The sequence below is a fragment of the Schistocerca nitens genome, chromosome 5, assembly GCF_023898315.1.
Source record: "Schistocerca nitens isolate TAMUIC-IGC-003100 chromosome 5, iqSchNite1.1, whole genome shotgun sequence".
Lineage (NCBI taxonomy): Eukaryota > Metazoa > Arthropoda > Insecta > Orthoptera > Acrididae > Schistocerca > Schistocerca nitens.
The window spans coordinates 85319747-85334413 of NC_064618.1; the positions used below are offsets into that span (position 1 = coordinate 85319747).

At 46.1% G+C, this 14667-nt stretch overlaps 1 protein-coding gene across 2 annotated transcripts in view; it reads left to right on the plus strand.

Moving 5' to 3' along the window:
- LOC126259556 (tumor protein p53-inducible nuclear protein 2) overlaps positions 1 to 14667 on the plus strand; it is a 70148-nt gene that overhangs the window by 14851 nt on the left and 40630 nt on the right. The window contains exon 1 of one of the 2 annotated variants that reach the window (XM_049956447.1): positions 13891 to 14022. The exons of the other annotated variant lie outside the window; for it this stretch is intronic. The gene's annotated coding sequence lies outside the window, so the exon portion shown is untranslated. Of the gene's footprint in view, positions 1 to 13890; positions 14023 to 14667 lie in introns of those variants that run through there. 2 annotated transcript variants of the gene reach the window in all.

The following is a 14667-nucleotide window of genomic DNA, read 5'->3' on the forward strand; positions in this document are numbered from 1 at the left end:
TCCGATCTTTCGTACGTAAACAAGTCTGCCGATGCGTGTTGCGGCAGGTCCACATATTCATAAGCCACAAGTGTTGCGTCAGCTGGCCTTGGCAGTGCCACGCTGCCCGTGCGTGGGACACGCCTTTAGAACAATGAATGCTAACCGTCTCGCGATGGCGTCGGGAGCGTTCGCGGGCTGGCGGGGTGTCATGCAGTGTTCAGTCTGTGAATGTCGCACTTTGCCAGGTGTAAACATCGTGTGAGCCGCGTAGCTGACGAGCGAGCAGGCTAAGGCAGTGTCAACACACTGGACTCGTATTCGCGAGGACGGCGTCTAAAGCAGTGTCCGGCCATCCAGATTAAAGGTTTTTCGTGATTTTCTTAAATCGCCTATTGTGAACGCTATGATCCCGGCGGAGGTTCGAGTCCTCCCTCGGGCATGGGTGTGTGTGTGTTTGTCCTTAGGATAATTTAGGGACTGATGACCTTAGGAGTTAAGTCCCATAAGATTTCACACACATTTGAACATTTGATTTTTATGAACGCTAGGATGGTTCCTTTGAAAATGGATGCGGCCTATTTAGTTCACCAATCCGAGCTTGCGCTCCGTCCCTAATGACAACGTCATCGACGGTGCGTTGAACACTTCATCTTCCTTATTTCATTTTCGAATTTGGCGCGTTCGTCGGTTATGACGCGAAGTACATTCACTTCAAAAATATTATGAAGTAAAGCATAGGCCACATTATCAGCCACCGAAGAATGTAAAACTATCTTAACTTCAGTATACATAGGTATTTTAAAGATATAGCCTAGTTGTAGGATGTACTGAGGAACGTTAGGAACATCTTGACCGAGACAAAGAAAAAAAAAACAAGGCTCTAAAAAAATGTAACTTAGCTGTTATAAATTCAAGTAATTTAAGGCATCACTGTTATTATCAATCAATCAAGCAACCAATCAGTCAATCTTGGAGTATTCTGCATTATGCTATACTAAACTTTCGTTCTTGCACTGCTGTACTTCATTTGTATGCCGAATCGCTGTGTACGATCTCGTGTGTTTCAACAGTAATACAGTTAGGTTACACAAATAGTTTGTATGCACCAGTGTCGAGATAGCAGAGTAGCATTAAATAACTGATGCATTAAATAACTGTGGAGAAAACCTTATGCAGCGAGTGTTATCGCGAGGAAAAGGTGGAAAAACAGTCAGATCGGTTGCAATAGTAAAAAGGTTTATTAAAACCATTTGACATAGGTTTTGACGTCTTTAAAAAGGTCTTCTTCGGAAGGACTGACGAGTGACTCCTAAAATGTTTAACATTATCTACTTGTTAAAATACATGCATACACATACTTGTCTATGCACCTATTTTATATATACATATACCTGCATCTTAACATGTCTTTTGAAGACGAAATTTTTAAAGACGTAAACCCAGCTCAAAAGGGCTTTAATAAACCTTTTTACTACTGCAACTGATTTGTCTGTTTTCTACCTGTTCCTCACGAAGGTTGGATTAACAGTTGCTGCCGCCAGCCATGTTCAAGATTTTAAAATTTTATTTTAATCATTTCAAATGGTTCAAATGGCTCTGAACACCATGGGACTTAACTTCTGAGGTCATCAGTCCCCTAGAAGTTAGAACTACTTAAACCTAACTAACCTAAGGACATCACACACATCCATGCCCGAGGCAGGATTCGAACCTGCGCCGTAGTGGTCGCGCGGTTCCAGGCTGCAGCGCCTAGAACCGCTCGGCCACCCAGGCCGGCCTATTTTAATCAGTCATCTGAGATTAGTTCTGAATGGTCACCAGTATGATGAGCGACGTGTTGCTGCCAAAATCCAAAATATACCAGATCCTAGTAAGTGACACACTAATCAACTGCAATGTTGGTAGAATGACAGTGCAGCAAGAGAACAACTCAAGAGCTGATTCACACAGATACGTGACCTTTTAAATTACTTGCCATTACAATAACCCGCGTATGATGAACCGTTTTCTCAACGACACAGTTTTGTCTCCTCGAACATGCGTGTTTTAAATTTCAGCATAAGCAACAACAACAACAATAATGTTGAAAAAAATTATAATTATATATTAAATATGTTTTGTACTGCCACGAATGCCCGATGATGAAGCCTGTGCCGTGAAACGCGTGGCATAAGTAAAATGTGAACCATGTGTAAACAAACTGTGACTGGAGCGGTATTAGAACATTCTGAATAAAAACTACTTTGCGTCACAGGTGGCATTCGCGTGCAGCGCTACTGTAGTATAGCGAAGCCTGCCAAGCAGGCGGTATCTCAGTGTTTACGAACTGCGTCAGCAGTCGGGCGCGCGACGCAGCTCGCGTCGCATCTTGCCACCTGCCATCCTCGATTTGAATAAAGAACGGGGTTGACGACACCGGTAAGCTGCCTACGTGCTGTGGTGTGGTAGCTAGTGAACTCACACGTTGTGTTTGTGAGCACCGGTGGCTGTGCGTCTTACTTGTACGTTACCTCACGCGTGCCCTTCATCTACTACGCTACGTGTCTACGTAGCGCACCTGGAATTAGGTTCGGGTTGCAGCAGTCCGTTGGAGGAATGCTGCTTTCCTTACGCACACGTCGTCGTGTCTTCGCGTTATAGCGCGCACGTGCGCAACACAACTCAGCTGTCGACGCCTCGGCCTCTGAACAATACACCAGTTACGAGAGCAATTTTCCTGCACATGTCATCGTTTTATACTATGTTCTTAAAATACTGTATTTCCCCCGCTACGCCAACTTCCGTTAATCCATCGAATAATCGTGGCAGAAAGGCCTTCTGGACAAAGAATCAGAATGTTTCAACTTTGGGAACAAGCAGGCGTAATGCGGGCTCGTGTACAGCCGATAGAGAGCACAAGGTAACGGTAACCGCGGCGTTTTTTGTCATTTCCCATGTGTTGAAAAGTTTTCCATGGGAAAGCAAAGGCGCAGCATCGAACAACTGAGGTCACTCGCCTCTCATCTTTTTTTTATTATTTTTTTTTTCTGCAGCTGCATCTACGCCTGTAGTCCGCAAGTTTGTGGCAGAGGGTACTTCGTGCACCACAGCCACCCGTCCGAAAACTGTTTTGAACACCACAGTGCTTGCTAGGCTTGGTCGTGGTGGAGGTAGTACTGCGTTACCCTCTTGCGACTTTTGAACTAACTTACGCAACCAGCTATAGGGAGTCCTACAGTTTAACGTGGAAACCGAAGCACGATGCAGCTCGGCATTTTTCACATCAACAAACAAGAGATGAAAGAACTGACAAGTGACAGGTAGAAACCCTACGTTTGGCCGGGAATCGAACCCAAGATTTCCGACCACACCAGATTTTATACGCATCCCAGACTAACAATTATTGTATTGTATTGCTGGAACGAGGGTGTTGTAAGCTACCTCCTTCGTAGATGGGCTACGTTTCTTGAGAATTCTTCCAATGAATCTATCTGTCACCTCCGCTGTTTTTGTATACTGTTGCAGGGATGAACTCTGACATGAGTTCCGTATAAAACTCTGATATTATCGTCAGCTAGTGGTCATCAGGGAACGTCTTTTGTTTGACCTTTAAATGAGCTCGCATAGAAGCTGTACCTTTTGACCCGGGTACTATAACTTCAACTATACGCCATGTTTTATTATCAGTAAGTTGTGTGTGTGTGCGTGTGTGCAAGCGCGCGGGTTTGAAGAGACCTGTGATTTACATATAACTGAACTCTGTCGCCCGCCGCGGTGGCCAAGCGGTTCTAGGCGCGTCAGTCCGGAACCGCGCGACTGCCACGGTCGCAGGTTCGAATCCTGCCTCGGGCATGGATGTTTGTGATGTCCTTAGGTTAGTTAGGTTTAATTAGTTCTAAGTTCTAGGGGACTGATGAACTCTTGATGTTAAGTCCCATAGTGCTCAGAGCCATTTAAACCATTTTTTTAACTCTGTCGAAACTGTTAAAGTGATTCTCGTTGAACTGCTTCGTCTAACTGAAAGGATGCACAAAAAGAACTCATATGTGAAAAATCAGGCCCAGCTAGAGATCAAATGCCCGTGTAGCGTCCTTAACGAAACACCGTTTACTGTTTTCAAAAATGGTTCAAATGGCTCTGAGCACGATGCGACTTAACATCTGAAGTTATCAGTCCCCTAGAACTTAGAACTACTTAAACCTAACTAACCTAAGGACATCACACACATCCATGCCCGAGTCAGGATTCGAACCTGCGACCGTCGCGGTCGCGCGGTTCCAGACTGTAGCGCCTAGAGCCGCTCGGCCACCCGCCGGCACGGATGATGCTGTTGTGTTCACAATAAAACCCCACAACGGATCGACGTTTGCTGCAGAAATTGCTGTTCACCGTGGGAAAAAAAGGCGTATTGTGCGTAAACAGACAGAACGACCTAATTTAAGATTACTGGAAGCAGTTACTTCCATAAAATATGTAGTAGTGTGTGTGTGTGTGTGTGTGTGTGTGTGTGTGTGTGTGTGTGTGTGTGAATGTGTGTGTGTGCGCGCGCGCGGAGCGATTTAAGCAGGAAATACCACATATCGCAGGGAAGGAAGGCGCCTGACTGTGATTCATTGGAAGAATCTTTAGGAAACGTAGTCCATCCAGACAGAAGTTAGCCTACAAAACCCTCGTTGACCAATACCTGAATATCGCTCGTCAATCTGAGTTCCGTACCAGATAGGATTGGTAGAAGAAATAGAGAAGAGCCAAAGCAAATCAGCCTGTTTCGTTACTGGTTGGCTGAGCAATTGCCAAATCGTTGCAGAAATGGTCAGCCAACTCCAGACGCTGCCAGAGAGGCGTTCTGGATCTTGGAGTTCTTTACTATTATTTTAAAGTACCGAGAGCGTACCTTCCTAGAAGAGCCAAGCAATATATTGCTTCTTTCTTCGTTATGTCTCGCTGAAAGACTGTGAAGATAAAATTAGAGAAATTCCAACGCACACGGGGACCTACTAGCAATCTTTCTTCCCGCGAACCATTCGCGACTGTACAGGAAACGGGGGAAGTGACAGTCGTACACGAAAGTACCCTCTGACACACATCGTAAGGTGGCCTGATTAGTGTAGATGCACATGTAGAATTTACTCACGGCTGCATTCTCAAAGCACTTTAAATTTTAGCCAACCAGCATCTACAAAAAGGACTCTGAATAGCGTCCTACGACACGGTCTGTGTACAGTGAGCCCTGCTTTGGCGCCAGCGAATCAGGGAGAGCGCCATGGCGCATGCGCACACGCCTATGTTTAGCGTCAAGGACTGCGCCTGTGGCTGCGTTTTAATACATGGACGCCATAAACACGCCGCTTTACGCACTACGTGCGTCGGATATTTACTTCCGACTGTTTACGCACGGTCGCTGAAGGGTGGGCACTTTACCAGAGAAACACGTACCGTCTACTGAGAAACTACTACGGATCAAAAGCGGGGCAGACAGTACCTGCTTACGGTTACATCTCGTAAACAAAGTGTGGGATTAAAACGGCGTCCTCTTTCATTATAGTAGGGGGGGGGGGGGGCGTAAGAACTGAAGGCATGTCTGATGCAAGGAAACTTGGGGAAAGAGACAGTACAGAAAGGAGAAAAGGAACAAAAAGGGATGAAAGTATTAGCGTAAAAAATATACTGCATGCTGGCTGAGGATTCCCTTAGGCATTACCTTCATCTGGAAGTACACTATGCGAATAAACATAAAGTGCTTGGCGCATGGTGCATTACACTGTACCACATATGTGAAAATGTACAGTGGGCAGCGCGAAAGGTCACATTTGTTTGACCCACGGAAGAGCGTCGAGGAAATGACAAACTGCCTATTGGCTTCTGTCTCGGGTTCTTCGGCCGACGTTCATCTAATGATTTTTCTGACGTTTCGCCAGCACGAGTGGCTGGCATTGTCAAAGCTTCACCCTCCATTGCCGGTGGTGAACTGCAATGGAGGGTGAAGCTTTGACAATGCCAGCCACTCGTGCTGGCGAAACGTCAGAAAAATCATTAGATGAACGTCGGCCGAAGAACCCGAGGCAGAAGCCAATAGGCAGTTTGTCAACAAGTGGCCACGAAAGCCTTAACAATTTTGTACGTCGAGGAAATGTTGACCTGAAGATGCCAACTGTTCTGAGAAAGCCTACTTATCGAGTTTCGGGGACCAGCGAAGAATCTGGGAATTTACTACAGCTGTCAAAGTATCGCTTCCGTAGCGAGCCAGGACAAGATCAAACTAATAACGTCGCGCGCAGAGGCCTTTAAGCAGTTATTCTTCCCGCGTCTCATACGCGTTTGGAACGGGAAGGAAGCCTAATACGTGGTATTTTGGGAAAGTACGCAGTGCCATGCGCTACACAACGGCTCGCAGGTTGTGGATGTAGATATACCGGTATTACGATTTCGTCCCATTCCGCTTATAAATGGAGCACGGGAAGAATTAGCACGCCACTGTGTCAAGTGTTGCTAGTTTCAGTTTAATCAATACGGTCTGTATGCGATCGACACTTGTGTGTGTGTGTGTGTGTGTGATTGGGAGAATTTAGTTTCCTTCGTGAAAACCAATTCTCGGAATTTTTTAAAGCTGGTTTTTGGGGAATATATGGCGTCTTCCCCCAAGTGTCTTGTCAGTTGAGATTTCTCACTATTCCTCAGTAATCAAACACATTATGTGACAGTTCGCTCTGCTCTTTCTAGCAAGGATTCCATGTTTCCCTTTAGTCTGATGTCATATCATTCCATACAGTTGAAGAGTATGTATTCGAATGCGAATTTTTTTTTTAGGTTATGTTCTGTTAGGTCTCTTCTCTAGAACAGGGACTCTTAAGACGTCATGTGCATAGGAAGACTTTATTTATATTTAACGATGGTGATCTTCCGCTGGGTGCCTCTGGGATGCGTACGTGTCGTACAAGACGCTACCGTATTAATATGTCTGCTAAGAACAAGCTTGTGCAGTGTAAGACACAGGACTTGAAAATTGAAGACTCACCCGGCCAGACATACATTTTGTGTGATTTCCCTAATTCGCTCGAGGCAAACACCGGAATGGTTGTTTTGAAAGGACTCCGCCAATTTCCGTCCCCATCCAGGCTTGTGCTCTAATGACTGTGTCGACGGGATTTTGAAAACCGTTTCAGGGCAGCCTTGTGTTAATGCGAAGTGGGTGGGACTCCGTTATGTGGAGAATACTTAGCTCCCTCGTAGGGTGCGCATCTCGTAGTGTTTGACCGCCCGCATCAAGTCCGCGAACCGCGCCTCTGCGAGGTTGCCAAGCATGTGAATCCGAAATACAAGCGGCGGCGGCGGCAGCAGCAGCAGCGATGCGGAGCGGCAATTTCAGTGTGTTGGCGCTGGTCGCTGTCCACCCACTTCGCATTAACACAAGGCTGCCCTGACTTAACAATGTCCCTTACGTCGTCGCGGACAAATTGCTTTGTTCCATTAAAACAGCACAATGCTACTATTTTGTCGAAAACTGATATTTTGAGCCCTTGGCTATGTACAAAATACAGGGGCAGAAGAAAATAACAATAACATTGTAACAAGTGGTTTGCTGCTGTTATCTTCTCTATAGCGATGTAAAAAGTTGCAGGTTGCTGTTATCTTCTCTGCAAGTACAACGCTGCCTGGCTAGCACGTGTGAAACGCGTTTCAGATAAAAGCGGACTAACAGTACATAGAGCCACTCACAATAAACCAGTTAGTTTTTATGTGACACTGTTGTGTGTGCCATGCTAAAATTTCCATTTTTGACATAACTAAGTTGATCTCTTTTGACACATGTGCTGCCATATGGCCTAAATTTGAAGGGTGACACAAAAAACTAATTATATTACAAAGAATTAATGGTGAATGTTCGATACGTACAACAAGAACATTTGGTAAAATACAAAGGCTACTCAAGAACAGACCGCATAAAAACGAAACCGTGCGACAAGAACTAAAAATAGAGCCAAGTGAAAGAGGAATAACGAAACACCGCAAAACCCGGTACAAACAGTACAAGATGCCAAAGAGCAAATGACTTCCCAAACTAGCTTTAGCTTACAATCCGATCACAAGGCGAGATGTTGGAAGACCTAAGACGAGATGGGCAGACAATTTGTGAAGACGGAAGAAGCTTAATGCTTAACCCATGAACTGAAGAAGAAGAAGAAGAAGCAAAAAGAATTGCTAGATTCGTGAATTTGAGCACGAAAATAATTGTGTTTTGTTTGTGTGTGGAGAGTCATTCAAAACACATCATTCATTTCTGCTGTGCTTGGGAAGTTAATAGGACCATCACTGAAATAAATGGGACGCACTGAAACAAATGCCCAGTATCCTTATTTTTATAATCATTAACGTAGCACGAATCACTCTAGCTAGCAGCTGGTGTGGTTATCTGCAAGAAGGTATTAGCTGATAAAAAGTGTTATAATATCCAGTCACGACAATTGTAACTCATTCCAATGAAGCAAAAAATATATAAAATATAAAAAAGCAGCTGATGTGAACATGATTAAGACTTAGATTTCTTGAAGTTTTCTCGACGGATCGAATATTCCATCCCGAATGCACTTCCGAAAAACGATGTAATGTAATGATTGAAACTTGTTTGTCTGTTCCACGGTTTTTCCGCTGCTGATGCAACATTAATTTAAAACTTTCCTTCCATCCTGCCTCTTTTATTCGTAAGGTACCATGTTGACGAAAACGCACGCGGCTTCTTTCAGTGTTTAAAGGAGTTATTCACAACATTAACTGCCTCCATAAATATCGTAACAGATAATATATTTAAGAAACAGAACTTAAAGAAAGTGCCCCTCCCTTACGTTCCGTCTCTAGTGCCCTGATTCACCAGCAAGTACTAGAAATAACTGCATGCAACTTCTAACACTTCCTGTGGATTTAGACATTTCGATTTCGTGATCTTAGATATGCGTTTACTGTGTCTTGCCACCGTAATTTAGGTCTCTGGCCTTCAACAGTGAGATGATATAGGCTAATGAGTGAAGTAGGTGGTGCCCATATGATATGTCCATACCACCGAAGTCTCACTTCTTGCATCATTTCATCGACTGGAGTCACTCCAGCCAGTTTTCGGGTCGTTGTATTGTTGATGTGGTCGAGCAGCGAAACGCCTAATGATCTTCTCACCAACCGCATTTCCATGACATGTTGTGAGTGCTCAGAACTTCTGGTGTGGGTACCGTATACTGCAGCTGGCCTCGCCATTGTGCAGAATATCTTTAGTTTTAGGTGGATAGGCATCTTCTTATAACAAAGAATACCAGTGATGTCTCTGAATCGCACCCAGGTCGCTTTGATTCTTGCTCGCACATCCTCGTTCACTTACCCGTCACTCTGTAGTTGAGAGCCTAAATATCGGAACGTGTTCCATCTTGGTAACAGCAGCTCCATTAATTTTTAGTTTCAGGAAGTGGACTCATTTAGAGGTACTCAGTCTTGTGGACGTTTAAACTAAGGCCCAGATCTTTGCAGACGATCATTACTATGTTTGGTCTTGATTTTCTAGATCCTCTCTGGTATGTGCCGCATGCATCCCATCACCAGCGTATAACACCTATAATAGGTAGATTGGTTTGAACATGTACGTAGATGGAGGGAGCTGATGTCTGATTAAATTTGCTGCTCATGTGCTGAAAGAAGATTAAAGTGGCTGCTCAGGTCTTGAAAGAAGTGCAGTTACTATTCCAGTTGGAGAGGGCTCTTTGCGGTGCTCGAAGTCCTTATCAAGTCACTGAAAGAATTCACAGACGCGCTGCTAGCATCCTAACAGATCGATAGTATAATACCGATGCTCAAAGAACTTAGAGCGGAATTATTACAGACTTTTCCACGCCATGTACAGATTGACGGTTGCCGCAGGTACTCAGCCTTATACAAATTCCACTTCTTAAAACAGCAATTCTTCTTGCATCAGGAGAAACAGTAACATGAGCACACCACAGACTTATTAGAATCCAACCACACTCAAGTATTACAAGAATCATGTGACACCAACATATTACAGACAACGCGCGATGGTCGTTTCTTACATTGATAATAAATCAGTTCCTGGATACAGCGTGTCCGGGCTAAAAAACATTTGTTTATATTTCAGTACCTATTAACGTTTATAACTTTATTAGTCCAACATTGTACACGGCATCCTAGATATTTCTATGCATGTTGGTACATTTCAGTGTGGGCATAGTTTCTAGTTCGACTGAGATCGAAACGTTTCACCACTTCCCGCCACATGCTCTTAAGTATGGCAGCTGTTGTCTCTACTGCCCAGCGGAGTGGGATCGGGAGAGGGGGGAGCCAGCCAGTGGGACACCCATCTCCTCCCCCCATCCACTTTGTGATCCAACACTCATGCAGAAATGGGGTGACATCCCCGTGATAGCGGGGTGGTGCACCATCCTGTTGGAAAACGACGTCCGGAGGCATCAAATGGTTCAAATGGCTCTGAGCACTATGGGACTCAACTGCTGTGGTCATCAGTCCCCTAGAACTTAGAACTACTTAAACCTAACTAACCTAAGGACATCACACACATCCATGCCCGAGGCAGGATTCGAACCTGCGACCGTAGCAGTCGCACGGTTCCGGACTGCGCGCCTAGAACCGCGAGACCACCGCGGCCGGCTCGGGAGGCATCTGCGGCACTGCATAGGTTATCAACATGTCGAGATAGTTTTGCCCTGTCACTGTAGAGTCCTTAAAAATGGACCATTCATCAAAGTTTATGTAATCCCAACCACAAATTAACTTTTGGAGAGTTCCTTTCGTACTCAGTCACTTCTCCTGGAGACTCACTTCCCCACATTCGACAGTTATGTCAGTTAACTTTGCCACATCACTGAACAGCACTGCATTAAGGTAGTCGTTGCTTTCATCTATACGATGCAACATTTCAGCAGCAAAACCACATCGCCTGCGGTGATCCTGAGGCAAACTTTGGTGTTTTTAAGCATGCAACCAGAGACGTCTGTGTACAACGTCGTGCATCTCCGTACGGGAGACGGCTAATTCCCACTAGCTTTTGTAGTGGATTTACGTGGGCTTATGGCGAATGCTTCGCGCACACGTTCCACGGTCTCTTCATTCGCATGCGTTTTAGGATGTTTTCCAGCATTTGAAATCAAACTTCCCGTTTCTCTAAGATTCTTTCCCAGTCATAAATGGGCTTACTTGTGGAGGGGGCGGGTGGATCTACGTTCCGTTCTCTTTTTGCATAACACTGAACACTTGTTACAGATTTTAACTCTGCTAACCATAGCAAACACTGCAGCTTTCGTAGTAGGGTCCACAAGTTGACTGTAAGGAATAAGTCTGTCTAATAGACAATTAAGGTTTTTGCGCATGCATCATACAACTCAGCGCTGTTCATGAAATTGTGAGGATAAAATCTTGGAGAGTGGATCTACTGATTGCATAGGTACCCAAGAACATAAAATGTAGAGTTCTATCGTTATAAGCATTTGTTTGTATATACCTCTAGCCTTGACATCCTGTAGTTTGTGTAAGAATAAGCTGACTGTATGGTGTAAGCTAAACGCCAATAATAATAATAATAATAATACACTCCTGGAAATTGAAATAAGAACACCGTGAATTCATTGTCCCAGGAAGGGGAAACTTTATTGACACATTCCTGGGGTCAGATACATCACATGATCACACTGACAGAACCACACGCACATAGACACAGGCAACAGAGCATGCACAATGTCGGCACTAGTACAGTGTATATCCACCTTTCGCAGCAATGCAGGCTGCTATTCTCCCATGGAGACGATCGTAGAGATGCTGGATGTAGTCCTGTGGAACGGCTTGCCATGCCATTTCCACCTGGCGCCTCAGTTGGACCAGCGTTCGTGCTGGACGTGCAGACCGCGTGAGACGACGCTTCATCCAGTCCCAAACATGCTCAATGGGGGACAGATCCGGAGATCTTGCTGGCCAGGGTAGTTGACGTACACCTTCTAGAGCACGTTGGGTGGCACGGGATACATGCGGACGTGCATTGTCCTGTTGGAACAGCAAGTTCCCTTGCCGGTCTAGGAATGGTAGAACGATGGGTTCGATGACGGTTTGGATGTACCGTGCACTATTCAGTGTCCCCTCGACGATCACCAGTGGTGTACGGCCAGTGTAGGAGATCGCTCCCCACACCATGATGCCGGGTGTTGGCCCTGTGTGCCTCGGTCGTATGCAGTCCTGATTGTGGCGCTCACCTGCACGGCGCCAAACACGCATACGACCATCATTGGCACCAAGGCAGAAGCGACTCTCATCGCTGAAGACGACACGTCTCCATTCGTCCCTCCATTCACGCCTGTCGCGACACCACTTGAGGCGGGCTGCACGATGTTGGGGCGTGAGCGGAAGACGGCCTAACGGTGTGCGGGACCGTAGCCCAGCTTCATGGAGACGGTTGCGAATGGTCCTCTCCGATACCCCAGGAGCAACAGTGTCCCTAATTTGCTGGGAAGTGGCGGTGCGGTCCCCTACGGCACTGCGTAGGATCCTACGGTCTTGGCGTGCATCCGTGCGTCGCTGCGGTCCGGTCCCAGGTCGACGGGCACGTGCACCTTCCGCCGACCACTGGCGACAACATCGATGTACTGTGGAGACCTTACGCCCCACGTGTTGAGCAATTCGGCGGTACGTCCACCCGGCCTCCCGCATGCCCACTATACGCCCTCGCTCAAAGTCCGTCAACTGCACATACGGTTCACGTCTACGCTGTCGCGGCATGCTACCAGTGTTAAAGACTGCGATGGAGCTCCGTATGCCACGGCAAACTGGCTGACACTGACGGCGGCGGTGCACAAATGCTGCGCAGCTAGCGCCATTCGACGGCCAACACCGCGGTTCCTGGTGTGTCCGCTGTGCCGTGCGTGTGATCATTGCTTGTACAGCCCTCTCGCAGTGTCCGGAGCAAGTATGGTGGGTCTGACACACCGGTGTCAATGTGTTCTTTTTTCCATTTCCAGGAGTGTAATAATAATAATAATAATAATAATAATAACACAAGTTACATGAGAATCTTTGGATGAATGGCGCCGTTTTCGCCGTGAAAACGTGTTGAGCAGAGTAAACGAAGCGGTATTCCAAGAAGCCTAGGTGACAATTCTGCAGGCACCATCGTAAATCCCATAGATGCCGCGAATAATATGAGAGAAATTAGGGCGCGAATACAGGCTTATAGCCGGCCGAAGTGGCCGAGCGGTTCTCGGCACTACAGTCTGGAACCGCGCGACCGCTACGGTCGCAGGTTCGAATCCTGCATCGGGCATGGATGTGTGTGATGTCCTTAGTTAGGTTTAAGTAGTTCTAAGTTCTAGGGGACTGATGACCTCAGCAGTTAAGTCCCGTAGTGCTCAGAGCCATTTGAACCACTTTGAACAGGCTTATAGAGAGTTATTTTTTCTTCACTTGATACGCGAATGGAATAGGACAAATGTGCTAAAACTGTACGAAGTGCCGTGCACTGTTCGGTTGTTTGCGAAGTAGACGTAGGTACTTAATATGTCGGGTCTGTTGATCTTTTTCATTGATGTTTTGGGAGGCGCTCCACCTCTTGCCGTGCCCTTCGACAGTAAGAGAGACCGGGAAAGACAATGCACTGAGCGCTGTCAGTCGGTGTTACGTAAACAGTGTCGGCTGCCTTGCAAAGTACCTCGTACGGTATAAGGAGATGCCCCGGTAATGGCTGAGCTGGCGAAGTCTGCGTGCAGCCAGCGGCCGGCTCGAAGACGTCAGCCTTTGTTTGGCGAGCAAGCGGCGACACGATCCTACTGGAGGCAGGTTCCTTCCTGTCCACGGCCGCAGGAAGCCACTTGTCGGTTCCCCTGGCCTCACGCAGTACCTGCACACTACAGTACAGTACACAGTGCGTGGCAGAAGGGTGCTTTTCACTGTCTGCTAGAGTTCGAGTGATACACTTGCGGGTATACTGTACACCACATCCCGCAGTTTTGTGTCTGAAGATTGGGCCCTGTGGCTTCGAAATCGATAGCGATAGGAAAACAATAACAGGTGCGTAGATAACGATGTAGAATAACTAGTATTTTTTTGCCGCCGTGACAGTATTACTAATGTTACCATTGGTTTTCGTACATTCAGTACGTAGCACAGTTTAGTAGACTAGTTAGCACGTATTCCTGCAGTGAATAGGACGTTGAGAATCAGTAACTTTACACTAACCGCCTTTAAATCTTTGAAGAACTAACGAAGCGTATATTGCAAAGTAATGGACTCATTTCTAAGGAATAATAGCAAGATAAATCTGTATTTTGTTCGCCGAATAGATGCTGTTGTTCCTTTTACACGTGGCCGTATTGCCAACCACAAATCTCACAGGAAATTGCGTATAGTGAGGTGTACATAAGAACCACCAGCTTGTTAAATAGGCGCATACGTGAGGTTCGTTACTTAAAACGTCACGAATGCCCCTCAAGGTTTGACGTTGGGCTCACGGATTTACATCAAACTTCGTACATCTGCAGTAGGCCGTTAATATAACATAAGTAGCAAAGTCCACTATTGTGGCAGTGCCGCGAAAATTGCAAGAAAGGTTTCCGTGTCTATAACGTAACTGATGTACTCGTGCGAAGTCACTGTGGTCAACCGGTTAGCGGTAGCGCTTAGTGAGCGGGTCGTGTATGAGCGACGATTCAAAAC